This window comes from Myotis myotis, unplaced genomic scaffold (assembly GCF_014108235.1).
Source record: "Myotis myotis isolate mMyoMyo1 unplaced genomic scaffold, mMyoMyo1.p scaffold_m19_p_10, whole genome shotgun sequence".
NCBI lineage: Eukaryota > Metazoa > Chordata > Mammalia > Chiroptera > Vespertilionidae > Myotis > Myotis myotis.
In genome coordinates this window covers 21,495,437-21,513,110 of record NW_023416314.1, presented here as the reverse complement: position 1 = coordinate 21,513,110, position 17,674 = coordinate 21,495,437, and the positions used below count along the sequence as shown (strand labels likewise).

The 17,674-nt window shown below is 36.5% G+C and overlaps 1 long non-coding RNA gene across 1 annotated transcript; it reads right to left on the bottom strand.

Moving 5' to 3' along the window:
* Positions 1–1,625: 1,625 nt before the first annotated feature.
* On the bottom strand, positions 1,626–17,388 carry LOC118662677. The gene is made up of 4 exons (XR_004969834.1): positions 17,358–17,388; positions 14,521–14,566; positions 8,441–8,551; positions 1,626–1,923 (listed from the first exon to the last, which is right to left on the bottom strand). It is a non-coding gene; the product is annotated as an uncharacterized LOC118662677 (long non-coding RNA).
* Positions 17,389–17,674: the final 286 nt, after the last annotated feature.

Here is a 17,674-nt window from a genome sequence, read left to right as displayed (position 1 = left end):
AGAGCAAAGAATATTGCTAGTGGTTGAAAGGTCATTTCATAATGGTAGGGATCGATGCATCAAAAGGATATGACAATCTTAAACTAATAAAATAAATTTATGCTAATATAAGACATTGAAGACCATGAAGCTAAAAGGTGTAGAACTCAAAAGATAAATAGGCAATCCACAATTTTGTCAGATATTTAAAAACCATTCTTGATAGTTGATGGGACAAGTAGAAAGAAAATCAGCAAGGACAGGTACGCTTGACCAACATTATTAATCAGTTTGCTTAGTTGATGAAATGGATAAATGAAATTAGATGAAATGGACAAATTCTTTGGCGATACGAACTACCAAAGCTTATCCTCAAGAGTAGCCCCATATAATAAAGAAGGTAAATTTGGGATTAAAATCTTTTTCACAGAGAGAACTCTGGGCCATGAGTACTTCATCAGTGAATTCAACCGAGCCCTTAAAGAAAAAGTACCCATTCTACACAAATTAAGGTATTTCCATACAATGGAATACTACTCAGAAATGAAAAGGAATGAACTATTGACAAAAGCAACAACATGGGTGAGTTTCTAAATAATTATGTGAGATGAACAAAAGCCATGCAAAAAAGAGTGCATACTACATGACTCTATTAATATAAAACTGTAGAAAAAGCAAACTAATCTATAGGAACAGAAAGCAAATCAATGATTGTCTGGCAGTGAGAGGTAGGAGACGGAGAAGGAGAGGTGACCAAGGGCACAAGAACATTTTTGATGGTGATGAACATGCTCATTATCTTGGTTGTGATGTTTTCATGAGTTTAGAATGTCAACACATATCAAATTATACACTTTAAACATAAGCAATGTATACTAATTATGTCTCCATAAAGTTGTTTAAAAGAGAATATTAGAAAAAGACACCATAAAGAATACTTTAGTGGAACTGACTGGAGGTAGATTTTTAATTAATGCTGACCTTGTAGTCTAGCTAGAATGCTTTAACCCTGGCTCACTTCAACATTTGTGCTTTACAGAAACAAACTACTTTTGTTTTTATTCCAATCCCCCCACCTGAAACAAACTACTTTTAACTTGAGTGGATTAATTAGTAACCTTGTTTAAAATAGGAAATAACTCTAAATGGTTAACATATATTGATCATTCTTATCTAAGTAAGAACTACTTTAATATAACCATTTTTCCTGATTCTTGAGAAAGAGTAAATGCCCACTGAAGAAAATGCTACTATTCATGAGTTCTCATTATCAAAACAGCATTAACAATAGATCATATTTATTGAGCATTTATAACAGGTCAAACACTGCTAAGCTTTTTATGCAGTGTATTATATTTGATTCCCACAGCCCTCTGAGTTAGGTACAATTATTCAACCCATCTGGAGAGAGAGAAAGCAAACCTTAGAAGAATGAAGTAACATGGTCAATATCAAATAGATAAGTTATAGAGTCAGTACTTCAACCTATATCTTTATTCATTCCTTTCACTACTCTGCCCTAAACCCTTCCATGATTCCCATCCCATCCAAAGTAAGAACCAAAGACCTCACAAGCATGTACAAGGGCCAATACCTCACCTCCCATTTCCTCTTGACCACACTCCCTCTAGCTACCTCTGCTCCAACTCTCAGATCTGTGTTATTTTTCAGACATGCTGTGCGAATTCCACAAGGCCTTGACAGCGCTCTTCCCTCTAGGGTTACTGGGTATGTTTGTGCAGTTTGGGCTCTGCAGGGCTCTGAGGGTTGCTATTCTGAGCCCTGATTCCCTCTTCCCGCAAGCTGTTCTCTCAGATACGCACATGTTTTGCTCCTTCACCTCCTGCAGGTCTTAGCTCAAGTTTTAACGTTTCAGTGAAGCTCAGATCCCAAACATAGTCCCTCTTTCTTGCTTAAATTTTGTCCATAGTAATTAATGTCATTCTGAGTATAGAAAAAAACACAAATTTTAAATATCAACATATTTTGTTATTTGTATATTGTGCAAAGCTAGTTTTAAGTACAAAATAAAAGAGTACCTAACCTTTATGCAAAATCACCTAAATAAAGCAATTCATAGTTTCTAGTTTATACATGTGTATTTTATTCTTATCATAATAGTGGAAACACTGCACAAAACCAACTCAACTGTTTTTATTTCACTTGTTTCACGCATGCACATCCTACCAATGCTCTCTACTTTTAGTTTGCTGTTAAGTGAGGAAGGACAAGTAAGAAAATGCTGGGGTCCAACCCCAGCAGGTCCAGGGGTCCCCAAAGGTGTGGACGGAGTCGGCGAAGAAGGAATGACACGGAGACAGCGTTCAGTTGATCAGCAGCCTAGCCAGGATCTCTAGCCAAGTTCTGGTCAGGATCTCCAGCGAAGTTCTGGTTAGGATCTCCAGCCAGGTTCTGTGTCCATGTTCTCTTGCTAGGTTCTCCAGCCAGGTTCTCCAGGTTCTCCAGCCAGGTTCTGTAGCCATGTTCCCTCGCTAGGTTCTCCAGCCAGGTTCTGTCCAGGTTCTCCTGCCAGGTTCAGTCACCAGGTTCTAGTCAGGTTCTCTTGCCATGTTCTATCCAGGTTCTGTAGCCAGGTTCTGTCTCTAGGTTCTTCAGCCAGGTTCTCTCGCTAGGTTCTGTCTCTAGGTTCTGTGGCCAGTTTCTGTCCAGGATCTTTTGCCATGTTCTCTCCAGCGAAGTTCTTCTGTCTCTAGGTTCTGTGTCTAGGTTCTGAGTGTAGGTTCTGTCTTCTAAGTTCTGTCTTCTAAGTTCTGTCTGCTGTTGTCTTGTTACAACTGTATTTATACCAGTTGATTCCAATCCTATCAATCTCTATTCCAAAGGTTAGGGCGTTTCTTATCTCCATTCCAGGGAGTAAAGATTATGTAGCTTAAGCATGATTGTTCGTAGTTAAAGTGATTAATTACCCGCCTGGCACTTAGTTAAGAGGTTTTATTCCCTCCCTAACTTCAGGGGAAAATCCCTACCTGGGGAAACAACCTTTCTCAGAGACCTTGGTTAAAACACATAGTGCCAAGAAGGTGAGCAAACATATTAAGAACAGTATGCCATATATGCCAGGTCCCTTGAAACAGCAAGCATGGACCGGCTCCCGGCAAGAAAAGGAATGAAAGGCTGCCTTATCTTTCTTGTTTCTTCTGTACCATCATTTTCAGTGTAAGTGGTTGGCTGGTACCAGAAGGTAGCAATTAAGAGAGGGTAGGATAGAGTTCCTTGGTAGTTCATGTTTCTTAGAACACCACTGCCTTCTTTTTGCCTTTGAAGCAAGTTCTGCTTCAAACAGAAAGCTTTGTTCAAATGTAAAGTGTTCTTGTCAATGCTCTTGCTTAGTCAGTCTTAGACTCAGCATACTTATTCCTGTACTTGCTCTGAGTCTCGCTGAACTCCCACGTACTGTGAGTCCTCCAGAATTTTGTGCTCGTAGGACATTGCAAATTCTGTACACATACCATGTCTCTCCTCTGGTTTTGTGCATAACCCATCATTGTCCAATCAAATTTTCACTTATAAAATTCAAGTTCAAAGATAAATTTTTAAGAATTTCAAGGTCACTATACCAGAGCTTCAACCCTGGCTCAAGTTCATATCTTTCTCTTCCTGAGAAACTGCAAAAGCCTCCCTAACTGGTCTCTGCTTCCACTCTTACAGGCCCCCAACCTTCATTCTAGCCTTCACATAGCTCCTGGATTGGTTGAAAAAAAGTAAAATAAACAGATCATGCCATTCGTTTGCTCAGAATCCTCTAATATCTTTTCCTTACCCAGGCATCACACAGGCCTCCTGCCAGTCCCTTGAAACACTTTATTCCCACCCTGCCTCGTTTGGTTCGGTATGGTCCCATGAACTGAAAGGCTGCCAGTTCAATTACCAGTCAGGGCACATACATGCCATGTTGCAGGCTCAATCCACAGTGATGTTTCCTCTCATATTGATGTTTCTCTCTCTCTTCCTCTCTGTCCTTTCCCTCTAAAAATCAATACAAAATCTTTAAAAAAAAATAGAAAAGAAAAACTTCATTCCCATATTGGAGTCTTGGAAATTACTGTTCTCTCTGCCTTAGTTTCTTATGACTGCTACTTTCTCACCGTTTAGGAATCAGCTCAAAAATGTACCTTCAGTATTAAATAAATTTTATACTATCTATATGGAGATTTCAAATGAAAATGTAATATATAATTGACATGGTGAATATTTGTAACATTAAGTGTAAGAAACAGTTTATCAAACATTATGTATAATTATACCCCGCTTTGTTTTAGTACAAATGTCAAAAAGTATACACATACACACATATAACCTAAAAGAATATACAACAAAATATTAACAGTAATTATTTTTAGAGATAATGCTTCAGATGGCTTTTTTCTTTCTCCCTTTTAATATTTTATTGTCTTTCTATACTGAATATGCATATTTTATATAATTTTTGAAAGCATCAGTGAATGAAAATTTAATATGATGAGAAGTAACCCCCTTTCTTGAACCATTTTAGCTAAACTAATTACCCCCATCACTTTTCATATATGGATTGCACTAATAAAAATAGTTATTAATATTAATGAGCATTTACTGGTGTCAGGCATGTGTTAGGTACTTTAAACTCATTATTTAATCCCCACAACTAATCTATGGGTTAGGTGCTACCACCACCACCATCATGATGTTATTATTGTTCTTTTTCTTTTACAAAATAATAAAATGAGGTAGTCAAGATATTTAAGGCTTAGATTATTCAGACATTTGGCCCAAAGTTGCATGAGCAATATTTGGAGAACTGAAATGAAACTGCTACCTGTCTATCTGAAAAGTCTATACTACATCATCTCTACCCACTCCAAGAGAGCTCTTGATTTTGATAACCACCTATTTTCTCAATAAATCGACACCAAATGGAGCAGTTATGAAACCAGCCCATGAAATTTAGTCCCTACATTACGTTGTAGTCAAAAGCAAAATGAAAAAAAGGCAATTTAAAAAATTATTATGACCTTTATTAGAATTTCTTTTTTAAATTTTATTTTTTCAATTACAGTTTACATTCATTATTATTTTGCATTAGTTTCGGGTGTACAGCATAGTGGTTAGATAATCATATACTTTACACTGTCTTAAATACAACAAATAAAATTTATAGTCTGAAGCTGTACTTCTTTAACAATTTTTGATCCTTGCATCCACTATTCTAACCCTCCAGGCACACACTTTCCTCCTCCAAGGCCAAATTCTCTACTTCCTCCCCTATTCTCTCTTCCTCCTGATTTCCAATGAAAAAGCCCAAAAGAAATTACCTGGCCACTGGGATCATTGAGAAGAGGCAGTCTACCAAAAGAAGTCACAATCCTTTTGAATAGACAGAAGGAGGTGAAAGACTGGGAACACTCATTCTATGGATTTTTTCCATTATGAAAGATCACAATCACTATCATGAGAATTTATGGGGGGTTTTTATATTACCAAAAAGTATAATTTTACTCAGAAATGCTAGGCACCATAGAATATCCTCTGAGTACTGTGTTTGAATTGTAAAAGGGAGATAAATGAAAGCTAGGGGTGGAACTGATTTCATAGAGGAAGCATAACATTAGAGCTTGGCAGTTAAATGGCATTTAGGATGAGCACAGGTGAAATTATGGCTTCTGGAAGAAGAGCCAAGTACCAACGGGAGAATGAGTAGACTTAGGAGATGGGAGTGAATAGGTGCTAGGTTATCTGCTTAGTGATGTTTCCACAAAAAGAAAGAACAGGAGATGGAGTTCATTGTTTTCTCTTGCCACAGAGATGAGGGACCCCTAAGTATTACCTTGGAAAAAAAGGATGATCATGTCTTTGATATTTAGATCTCTTCTAAATGTGTTTAGAAAACTACAACTGGCTCAAAGTCCATTGATTTTCACCTAGAACAATAATAAGTGTATACTTATCTAGACTTCTAGTTGTAGCTTAACAGCCAAAGAACAGTGGATAGAGAAAATATTCAAAAAATAGCTGAAAACTTATCTTGGGGACTAATGAGCTTCCTTAAAATGAAAAAGCTTCATTTTATTTTACAGTAATTTCTTAACATGGCTTTTCCCCCTTTCTTCCCTTTTCTCACAGTCATTTCTAACTCTACACTAACGAAGAGAATAAACCACTCTCTGGGATTGTTCAAGAGACCTATAATCAACAGAAATACTCCTGTCTACCTGACTTCTGCTTTTGAAAAGCCCCCTTACAAAACATTTTTTAAATCCCACTTAATGCTCACAGGTTATCTCTAAGTATATAAAATTCCCCTTCGCTGATATTCTTATATTCTTTTTCCACCCAATCTGAAACTGTTTTCACAAACTATAAACCTGTTTTTTCAAAGCACAATGACTTCAATGTCATTCCTTTCTTTTCTTTTCTTTCACTTTCCATTTTCTTTGTCAGTAATTCTCCAAACTCATTTTATACTGGAGGCTTCAGTATTTTCATTATTATTTAGAGCCTTTATCTTTTTATTTTTAGGATTCTGTCACCTTTCTTGGCTGACATAGCTTTATCACTTGTTTTCCCACAATTTTCTTTATTCCCTTATTCAGAAAAAGTTACCCAACTTTTCATTTTTGTCATTAATAAGTGGTTTCTTCTCCTTTCACCATGCATGAAGACCTCTGCTTGTAGTTACAGGCCAGAAAGTAGGCCTAAAAGAAATAGCAGAGAAGGGTCATCTTAAAGTTTTGGAGGAGAGGACTATAACAGGCTCTCTTAACTACCAAAATGCTATAAGGAAAAGACAGTCTTTCCAGGGTAAGCTGACCTCAACACCATGAGCAGCACTTATCAAACCTCCCCAGAGGCCTGAATCAGGACAAACTACTACTTTAATTCAGAAGGAGACAACTTTATGAAGCTTGACAGTAGTTGACCCAAGATCCAAATGAATGTAAATAAGTTCCATAGGACAAATAAAATCAATGAAGGAAAGCTACACGTTGTTATGTGTTTTATTGCTGGTATTTTAATGTTCTGTTTTGTGTGGGCATACAAGATTTCCCTTTTTCTTTCCTCTTGTTCTACTTCTAATGCTCAGTTTAACAGGCTTTATTTGTGACACTAAAGGAAACACAGAATGTTTTTATTCACACTGATCCCTCAGAATTAAGTAGAACTATCTCCTGAAAAATCTTAATACAGGTTATAAACTAATGAGCCATCAAGGGACCCTAAGGATGATGATGAATCTGGTTACTAGAATCCAAAAAAAAAAATGCTTTTATGTTTGGTTAAGCTGATAAAAGTCACCACAGACCTCTGACAAAAGAGATAAGACCTCAAGTTTATATTTTATAATTTCTAATTATAATTCCTATATAAATAAACAATCTTTACAGATATTATCTCTGGCATAACCTTTGATTATTCTGTGGGAAATATATAAGATATTGATCACCTTGTTTACAAAATACTTAGGACAGTGAATAACCATTATTATAACTACCTGAACTAAGACTCTTCACCTTTAATGACATTCTGCTATTTACACAGGATTTGTAAGAATTAGTCCTTATGCCAGAATGCAATTGTACAGATCTATTGTGTAACCACAGCCATGCTGATCATGTCATGTTAGAGAACAAATTCAATTTAATCATGTATGATGGGCCTAGCATTAAGAAGCAAGAGTTGTACTTTATACAGTAGTCCCACTTCATCTGTGGGAGACATGTCCCAAAACTCCTGGTGGAGGCCTGGAACTGTGGGTAATACTGAACCCTATACACACTGTGTGTTTTTCTGTATGTACATACCTGAGATAAAGCTTAATGTATAAATTAGGCATGGTAAGAGATTAACAACAATCTCTTTATATAATAAAACCCTAATAAAACCGAACAGCAGGACGACCTACAGAACGACCAGTAGCCCTGACTCACACCCATTTCATGCACCGGACCTCTAGTAACTAATAATAACATAGAACCATTATAATACTGTAAAGTAAATAAAATATAATAAGAGTTACGCAAATGCAGTCTCTGTCTCAAAATACCTTATGGTACTGTACTCACTTTTTCACTTAAAGGAAGCACTTTAGGGCTTCTTTGGGGCATATTTAAATTGCTAGAATCACTACTTTTGCACTTTGGGGCCAGTATTAAGTAAAATAAGGGTTACTTGAACACAAGCACTGAGATACTGCAACAGTCAATTTGATAAACGAGATGGCTGTTAAGTGACGAATGGGCAGGTACTGTATACAGCATGGATACCTGGACAAAGGGATGATTTGCATCCCAGGTGGGACAGAGAAGTAACAATGATACAAGATTTCATCATGCTTAGAACAGCATGCAATTTAAAGCTTATGTATTGTTTATTTCTGGAATTTTTCATTTAAGATTTTTGAACTGCCATTGACTATGGGTAACTAAAACCACAGAAAGTGAAACCATGGATAAGGGGGACTACCTACCGTACATGGAATCAATATCTACAAAGCCCTCTCGGGAGGTCTATGTCTTTCAGCTGGTAATAAAGAAAATCACTTCCTGGCAGGCCAGGGATCTCACTGAACTGAGGAGCCCTGCAAAAGAAGGAATTTGTTTATGATTAGAGGTATTGCAGATAAAAGCTGGTAGACATTAATTTCTAAGTGCAGTTTCTTAGCCTCAGAACAGATAAGCTGATAAGAGTAGTAGAACAAAATCTTAGAGTGATAAAGACTATTGAAAATTCAACCCTAGATTCTTTGTATAACCTCCAGACAAACTTATTAGGTGAGCTTCTCTCTAGTTTTGTTGACAATACCACAAAAAGGCTTATGATCCATTACTCGCTATACTTATGTAAATAAATCAGGTCAAATAGAACAGAATCTACGCAATATAAAGAAGAAACAGTATCTGAAATTACTTGTAATAGCTACCATCGAATTGGTATAATAATATAAATTATTGTACCATTAGTATATGAGTCATGGCTCTATGTGTATGCTATATATTAAGCTTATGTCTAATTTCAATTACCTTTAAAAACTATAGAAGGGACACAATTAAGCAACAAGGTCAATTAATGATCCCATCACAAAGGCATGCGATCAGCTTTATGTGTGTGTGAGGACATGTAGATACATGCATTATCTGGAATAATATTCAGTTTGTGATGGCAGAGGCAATGTTCAGGAAAATGTATCCAAAACTTGAAAATAAGACAAAGAGATAATTGCATAATTTTTAATGTCATTCTAGGGCCCATTTGATACTCACCTGAGTCTCCCAAAAAATGTAACTTTGACTGACAATTGATTAGGGTCAAAATTTTTTAAATCTGATTTAGTAATCTTATTTCACCATACTCATTTCCACTGATCATATAAATCCCAGTTTCTCATAACTTCGTTGAACTAGCTTTGTCATTCTGATGGTCCCTCTATTAATCACTTAAACGAAACTGATACATGCCAAATATCTTTTTTTGTGATAAGAGCACTCAACATGAAATCTGTCCTCTCAATAAAACTTTAAGTGTATAATACAGTATTCTTAACTATAGATTCAATGTTTTACTACCGATCTCTAGAATTTACTCATCTTGAATAACTGAAATAACTTTATACCACTCCACATCCTCCCGTCACTATCACTGTACTCTGCTTCTGAATGTTTGACTGCTTTAGATATCTCATGTAAATGTACTCATGCAGTACCAGTACTTGTGTAACTAGCTTGCTTCATTTAACGTAACTTTCCCTAGGTTCATCCATGTTGTCACATATGGCAGGATTTCCTTCTTTTTTAAGGCTTAACAATATTTCGTTGTATTGATATACCACATTTTCTTTATCCACTCATCCATTTATATTTATGTTTTTGTTTTGTTTTCTTAAGTTTAGTTATCCTTTGTTGTAATTTTAAAAATCTTTATTGTTTAAAGTATTACAGATGTCCCCTTTTTGCCCCTCATTGACCCTCTCCACTCCACTCCACCCCCGCCCCCCCCCCCCAAAGCCTTGTTTCCACATATTTGCTAATGTGACTAATGCTGCATGAACATGGGAGTGAAATCTCTTCAAGATCCTAATTTCAGTTCTTTTGGATAAACATTCACAAATGGAATTGCTGGGCCATATGGTAGTTCTGTTTTTAATTTCTAATCTTAACTCTAAGTATCTTCTTGGTATATAATGGTTCATAGTAGTTTCTTATGATTCTTTTTATTTCTGTGTCATCAGTTGTACTGTCTCCTCATTACTTCTGATTTTATTTATTTGAATCTTCTCTCTTTTTTCTTAATTCAAGCTAAAGGTTTGTCAATTTTGTTAATCATTTCTTAAAACCCTTAGTTTTATTGATTTTTTTCTATTTTTTTGGTTTTGTTTTTGATTTATATTTGCTCTAATCTTTGTTGTTTTCTTTCTTCTTCTAATTTGGGGCTTGGGTTTTTTTTCTTTCCTTTATACCTCAGGTATAAAGTTGTGCTGCTTATATAAAATCATTCTGTGTTTTTAATATACATTTTTGTCACTATAAATTTTCATCATAATACTACTGTAGCTATAATCCTATAAGTTTTAGTATGTTGTATTTCTATTTTTGTTTGTCTTGAGACATTTTCTATTTTCCCTTTGATTTCTTCTTTGACATATTGATTGCTCTAGAGCAGAGGTTCTCAACCTGTGGGTCGCGACTCCTTTGGCAGTCGAATGACCCTTTCACAGGGGTCACCTAAGACCATCCTGCATATCAGATATTTACATTATGATTCATAACAGTAGCAACATTACAGTTATGAAGTAGCAAGGAAAATAATTTTATGGTTGGGTCACACCTAGAGGAATTGTATTTAAAGGGCCAGAAGGTTGAGAACTACTGCTCTAGAGTGTTTTGTTTAATTTCCACATATTTATGATTTCTAATTTTCTGTTTTTGATTTCCAGTCATGTCACTTTAGTCAGAAAAGACATCTGGCATGATTGCAATCTTCTTAAAATTTTTAAGACTTGTCTTGTGGCCTAAAATGTAATCTATCCTCGAGAATGTTTTGTGTGCACTTGGAAGAATATATTCTGTTGTTGTTGGGTACAGAAAATGTTCTGTACATGTTTATTAGGTTCATTTCATCTATAGAATATTTTTTGGTTTCTGAAAATGAATAGCTTGGGATATACAAAAATCGGATATTTTATCTTCACAGTGTACCCTCTGAAGGTGGGAAAATAAGTACTGCCTTCTTTTCAGCACCTGATGAAACTGCCACAGAGAATTTGACAGACTAGATGAAGACAACACAGTCAAAAACCTGTTAACCATGACAGGGTCTTAATCATGGGGCCTTGCCAGCAGGGGCCTCTTCCAGGTTTTCAGTTAAGTTCTCTTTCACTTCTCAACACCCAGAATATCTATTCAAGCAAGCCTCAGAAGACTTCTACTACCATAACTATTTCTTATGAAGAAAATAAGGAAAAAATAAAAGAATAAAGATTACTGATTGAGACTTTTGAAAGTCTGGCTTGAAAGTTCTGTGGTTAGTCTCAAGTAATGCCATTCAAATCTTCCCTCTCCCTCTTCTCTCAGTAAGGATAACTGAGGCTATTAAGATTGAACAGTAGTTTCTTTGCATTTATTTTTCTTTTGACCATGAAAAGTCTCATTGGGATGTTAGCATGAAGACCATGAAGTCACGAGTAACACAATGTACTGCATTGAAACCCCAGAGAATCAAAGATGGGGTTTGATAGAATCATCTTCTGGGCAAGTTAATTGCATTTAAAAAGAAAATGGAAACTTGACTTCAGAGATAAAAACATGTCTAAACATTGCACACTGCTGGTGGTCAGTAAACGTGGTCACTGAAAACTTCACAGAAGAGAGTGCCTCTGTAGTTTAGACACACTAAGAGGACAGAGTGAGCGGGTGGATAGAGTGTGTGACCAAGCTGTCTGTGCTTCGGACAAACTGTTTCCCAGCTGAGAATGGTTCAATTTTTGGTAGCATAGCAAGATCTTTCTATTAGATTTCTCAGTCATGTTGAAAATTCACTGTGGGATTCAATAGAAATAAGAAACTCTTATGAGTAAATAAATCAGACTGGGTGGTGCTTAGCCGAGCTTTGTCTGCACTCAGGACCACATGAACTATGGTCTTCTTCAATGTCAAGTCTTGGACACTGTTCCGTGAGCTTTCCAACTCCAATTGCCTTTCTTTACACTCAGTCCCCTCCACCCAAGCTATTTTCTGGCTCTCATCAGAGGGTTTGTTTTTTTGTTTGTTTGTTTTGTTTTCTTATATACAGACCACAACTTTCCACAGAAGGAAAAACCCCACAATCCCAAAGGAAAAATAAGAAACAAAGGGACCTGAGGTCAGATGACTGTGGGTGATGGAGTTGAAAAGCTGCAGGCTTGATTACTGAAATTGGCATTGTAAATGATAGATGTAAATAATAAGCAGGTCTGTGCATGTCAAGGACTCAGCATGCTCCTGACCCATGCAGAGATTCTCTCAGACATATGGAGAGGTGCTAACTTCCAATCTAAGAGTTTCAGCATCTTCTGATATCCTACATGGCAGAAATTTTCAAGCATAGGAGATTAGATCAAAGCTGCTTTGCTATAATAAAGCACTACCTTTGTAATGACATGTTCATTTCTTACTGTTTGGGTAAAATTCACATATAACATTTTCCATTTTTACATGAACAAGTCAGTGGGGCTTAGTGCATTCACAACGTTGTGCAAACCACTTCTACTTAGTTCAAAAACATTTTTATTCCTCCCGAATAAAGCTGGGTACCCATTAAGCTGTTATTCTCCAATCCTTTCTCCCTCCCGCCCCTGGCAACCAACAAGCTGCCTTCTGTCTCTCTGTTGATTTACCTTTACTGTATGTCGCATAAATGGAAATACATAGTGTGTAACTTTTTGTGTCTGGCTTCTTTTACTTAGCATAATGCTTTTGAGGTTCTTTTTCATTGTTGCATGTATCAATATTTAATTCTCTAAGTAATATTCCATTGCATGTATAAACCACAATTTTTCATTCATTGATGACCATTTGGGTTGTTTCTACCTTTGACTATTGCGAATAGTACTGCTATGAACATTCATGCATAAGTATTTGCTTGAGTACCAGTTCTCAATTATATTTGGGCATATACTTAGGAGTAGACTGCTGGTCATATGATAATTCTGTTTAACTTTATGAGAAATCATCAAACATTTTACATTCACATCTGCTGTGTATGAGGATCCCAGTTCCTACACATCCTCACCAACACTTGCTATTTCCCACTTTTTATAGTCATTCAAGTGAGTGTGGAATGGTAAGTCATTATAATTTTTATTAATGAAAAATAATGCTGAGCATCTTTTCATGTGTCTGTAAGCCATTTATATATCTTCTGTGGAAAAATAGTAGTCATATTCTTTGTTCATTTCTAAATTGTGTCATTTGTCTTTTTTGTCACTGAACTGGAAGTTTTTTATATATTCTGGATCCCAGACCATTATCAGATACATTATTTAAAAATATTTTCTCCCGCTCTGGCCGGTTTGCTCAGTGGATACAGCATCGGCCTGAGGACTGCAAGGTCCCGGGTTCGATTCCAGTCAAGGGCACATGCCCAGGTTGTGGGCTTGATTCCCAGTAGGGGGTGTGCAGGAGGCAGCTGATCAATGATTCTCTCTCATCACTGATGTTTCTATCTCTCCTTCTCCCTTCCTCTCTGAAATCAATAAAAATATATATGAAAAAGTAAATAAATAAAAAATATTTTCTCCCATTTTGTAGATTGTTTTTCACTTACATGATAATGTCCTTCAATGTGCAAAAACTTATTATTATTATTTTTTTAAACTTTTTATTATTTTGATGAAGTCCAATTTATCCGTTTTTTATTTGGATACTTTTAGTACCATATCTAAGAAACCATTGCCAAATCCAAGGTCATGAAGATTTACTAATATATTTTCAGTTAAGAGTTTTATAATACTTTGTTTCTTTATTGGTTTTCTGTCTAGATATTAACCCATTGTTAAATGTGAGACACTGAGGTCTCAAATTATTATTGTAGAATTCTTTCTCCTTTCAGTTCTGTTGATGTTTGCTCCATATATTTTGGGGCTGTTATTTGGTGCATATATGTTTATAATTATTGTATCTTCTTGAGTATTTGATCCTTTTATCAAAATATGATTACCTTTTTCATCTTTTATAAAAATTTTTGAAGTCCATTTTGACTGCTTAGTATAGCTACCCAGATTTCTTTTGTCTACTATTTACATTGTCTTTTTTCATCTTTTTTACCTTCAACCTATTTGTATTTTTTAATCTAAAGTGAGTCCCTTATAGACAGCACATAGTGGGTCATTTTAAAAACACATTCTGCCAATATCTTCCTTTTAATTGATGAGCTAACCTGTTTTTACTTGAATCCCAAAATTCATTTCAGGGACCCTATACTTTTATTTATTAATCCACTCCTTTATTATCAGCAAATAGTTATCAAGGTCTTATTAAGTTCCAGGTTCTATCTTAGGTGTTGTGGAAAACGTACAGTTGAACAAAATTTTGACCTTAACCTGGAAGAGTTCATCCACATTCTGAAAAGTGAGAAAGATATATAAGTAAATAATTATAATGCAGTGAACAATATATAAAAATATCGATGTGCACAAAATGTTTTGGAGGAAACAGTTAGATTGGAGTATCTGAAAAATTACACAGGAAATATTATACACAAGCATAAAAATACGAGTTTTTCAGATTAAGAATCAGGGCGTTACATTCCAGACTGAAGAGCATGTCTAAAAGCACAGTGGCATGAAAGTGCACAGTTGGTTTGGGCATAAAGACATAATGTGATGTGACTTAAAAGGATGTGAAACTAGGAATGGAAGATGGAAACCTAGACTGAAGTCGATAGTGACAGACCTTATATACCTTGTTGTAGCCTTGAATTTTGCCTTGTGTGGAATAGGAATCAAGAAGTTGGCCTATTTAGATTTATGTTTATAATGATTGCTGGTGGCAGTTGGGTGATGGGTCATATGGGAAGATAAGAAACTCATGAGACATAACTAAAATTCCAATAGAACAAGAAAATCCCCATGTAATATCCAAATATCCTGGTGATGGGCATAGACCAAATAGACCAATCAGATTATTTTGCCCAAATTTTTCAAATTATTGCTAGGAGAGAGAAGCCTCTTTCTTTTTTTTTTTTTTCCTAGAGAACAGCTTTGGGGATCATTTCTCTCTGGTTAAAAGATTCAATGAATGTGAGCTTGAAAGTGAGCAATCAAGTACCTGAAAGAATACATCCAAGAAATAGATATGAAGACAAGAGAGAAAAAGCAAGGAAGTTCTGAATGCATTTGAGTTCTAGTCTGAGACACCCCCAAAGTTAGCTTGACCCCATTTCTCACATAGTTTGATTTTGTGAGCTGTTATATTCTCATTTTCTGCTGAAGACTGTTCAAGTTGGGTTATTGTCACATGCACCTGAAAGTATTTATTAACACAGAGGTTCTTGTATTGTGTATATGAAAAGAATGAGGAGAATGAGCTTGCAGACTCATACAGTGATAACCAGATCAGATTCTGAAGTCAGCATTTTTACTCTTACTCTTGTAGCAAAGACAAATGACCAAAAGGCAGCTCTTCATGGCTAAAAGATTATGTGAGCCAAAGATGGGCTAGATTGCTTTAGTTGTGCACTAATATTTACAATTCTTTGGACTTTTAAAAATAATCCTGATCAGAAGCGCAGAGAACCCCAAACAAAAGGAATCCAAAGAGGACCACACCAAGACACATCATAATTAAAATGCCAAGAGCAAAAGACAAAGAGAGAATCTTAAAAGCAGCAAGAGAAAGAAACCCAGTTACCTACAAGGGAATACCTATACGACTGTCAGCTGATTTCTCAACAGAAACTTTGCAGGCCAGAAGGGAGTGGCAAGTAATATTCAAAGTGATGAATACCAAGAACCTACAACCAAGATTACTTTATCCAGCAAAGCTATCATTCAGAACGGAAGGTCAGATAAAGAGCTTCACAGATAAGGAAAAGCTAAAGGAGTTCATCACCACCAAACCAGTATTATATGAAATGCTGAAAGGTATCCTTTAAGAAGAGGAAGAAGAAAAAAAAAAGGTAAAGATACAAATTATGAACAACAAATATGCATCTATCAACAAGTGAATCTAAGAATCAAGTGAATAAATAATCTGGTGATCATAATAGAACCAGGGACATAGAAAGGGAATGGACTGACTATTCTTGGGGGGAAAAGGGGTGTGGGGGATGCGGGAAGAGACTGGACAAAAATCGTGCACCTATGGATGAGGACAGTGGGTGGGGAGTGAGGGCGGAGGGAGGGGCGGGAGCTGGGAGGAGGGGAGTTATGGGGGGAAAAAAGAGGAACAAATGTAATAATCTGAACAATAAAGATTTAATTAAAAAAAAAATAATAATCCTGATCAAGGAGAGTTTTTCCCCAAAGAAATGATAAAAGTTATATCTTAATGAAGTTCTGCTCCTACTTTTCCTGTGGTTTTTTTTCCCTAGTAAACATTCAGAGTAAAAAAATTCCTGTTATCTCCTAGAAGTACATGCTGTCCTCTTCCCATATCCCTTTAGTTTCATTCTTTAATCCCTGGGTAAAGGGCCTCAAACCATGTAAGAAAGAGAAAACAATCAGCCAAATAATTATTGGGCATTCCTGTGAGAAAGAATAAAGGGAAGAAATGATTCTACTACCTTCTCCTGCTTTGCATTTATGTACAAATCATTCAGCTGTGCTCAAATCCCTGCTACCTGGCATCTTTCCTATTGGAAGAGGTGACCTAAATTCAGTTTCAACTTCTGCACCGCTGAATATTGCTGCTAGTTTTAATAGAACTAAACTCTCATTGGACAGTGAGGTAACAGAGGCCAGAGAATCAAAAGTTATTTGCCCAAAATTATATAACTGTTGCCAGCAAGCCAGGACTAGAACCCAGGCCTCCTAATTCCCTCATCTGTGTTTTATTGCACCATACATCTCTGCCTCCATCCTGCATCAGGAAGACGTAGAGGGCAGGAAAGCTTTTCACTGGGGAGCGTCAGTAAAAAGTGAAAATCCTAAACTAAAAATATCTTTCATGTCATTTTTCTTCACGAGTTACTGACAGGGTCAAGAGGTGACAGTGAGGATTAAACAGAATTTTTTGCAGTTTCATGAGTTTTCCAGTGGAATGCCTTGATGAACAACAGCTGTTTCATCATCTGGGCATGTTGAGACTCCTCCCCCTCCCCCTCCCCCCCGTGCAATGTTTATTGCATGCCTGCAACATACAAGGGGATGCTGTGTTCTGCTGCCTCACAGCCTTCACTGGAGTTGAACTTACAATTTCTAATTATAAATATGGTGCCTGTGGGTGATACTCTGTTGGCAGAAACTTATAGCTAAAAACATGGGCCAGACTGTAGGGAAACGTTTGGAAACTTTGTTCTCCTCCTTCTCTTTTCTGCATCATGGAAGGCAAGACCACTGCCCTCCAGGAGGGAGCACGGCCTGTCTGATTGCTGTCAGAGAGGTTCTTGTCTCCTCGGCACCCCTCTGAGTTAAGTGCAGGAAGAGCACAGGAGTGGGGGTCAGGCAAGTCAGAGAAGTGTTTCAATCTCATCTGTGCTAGCATTTGACCTGGGATGAGTCACTCCAATT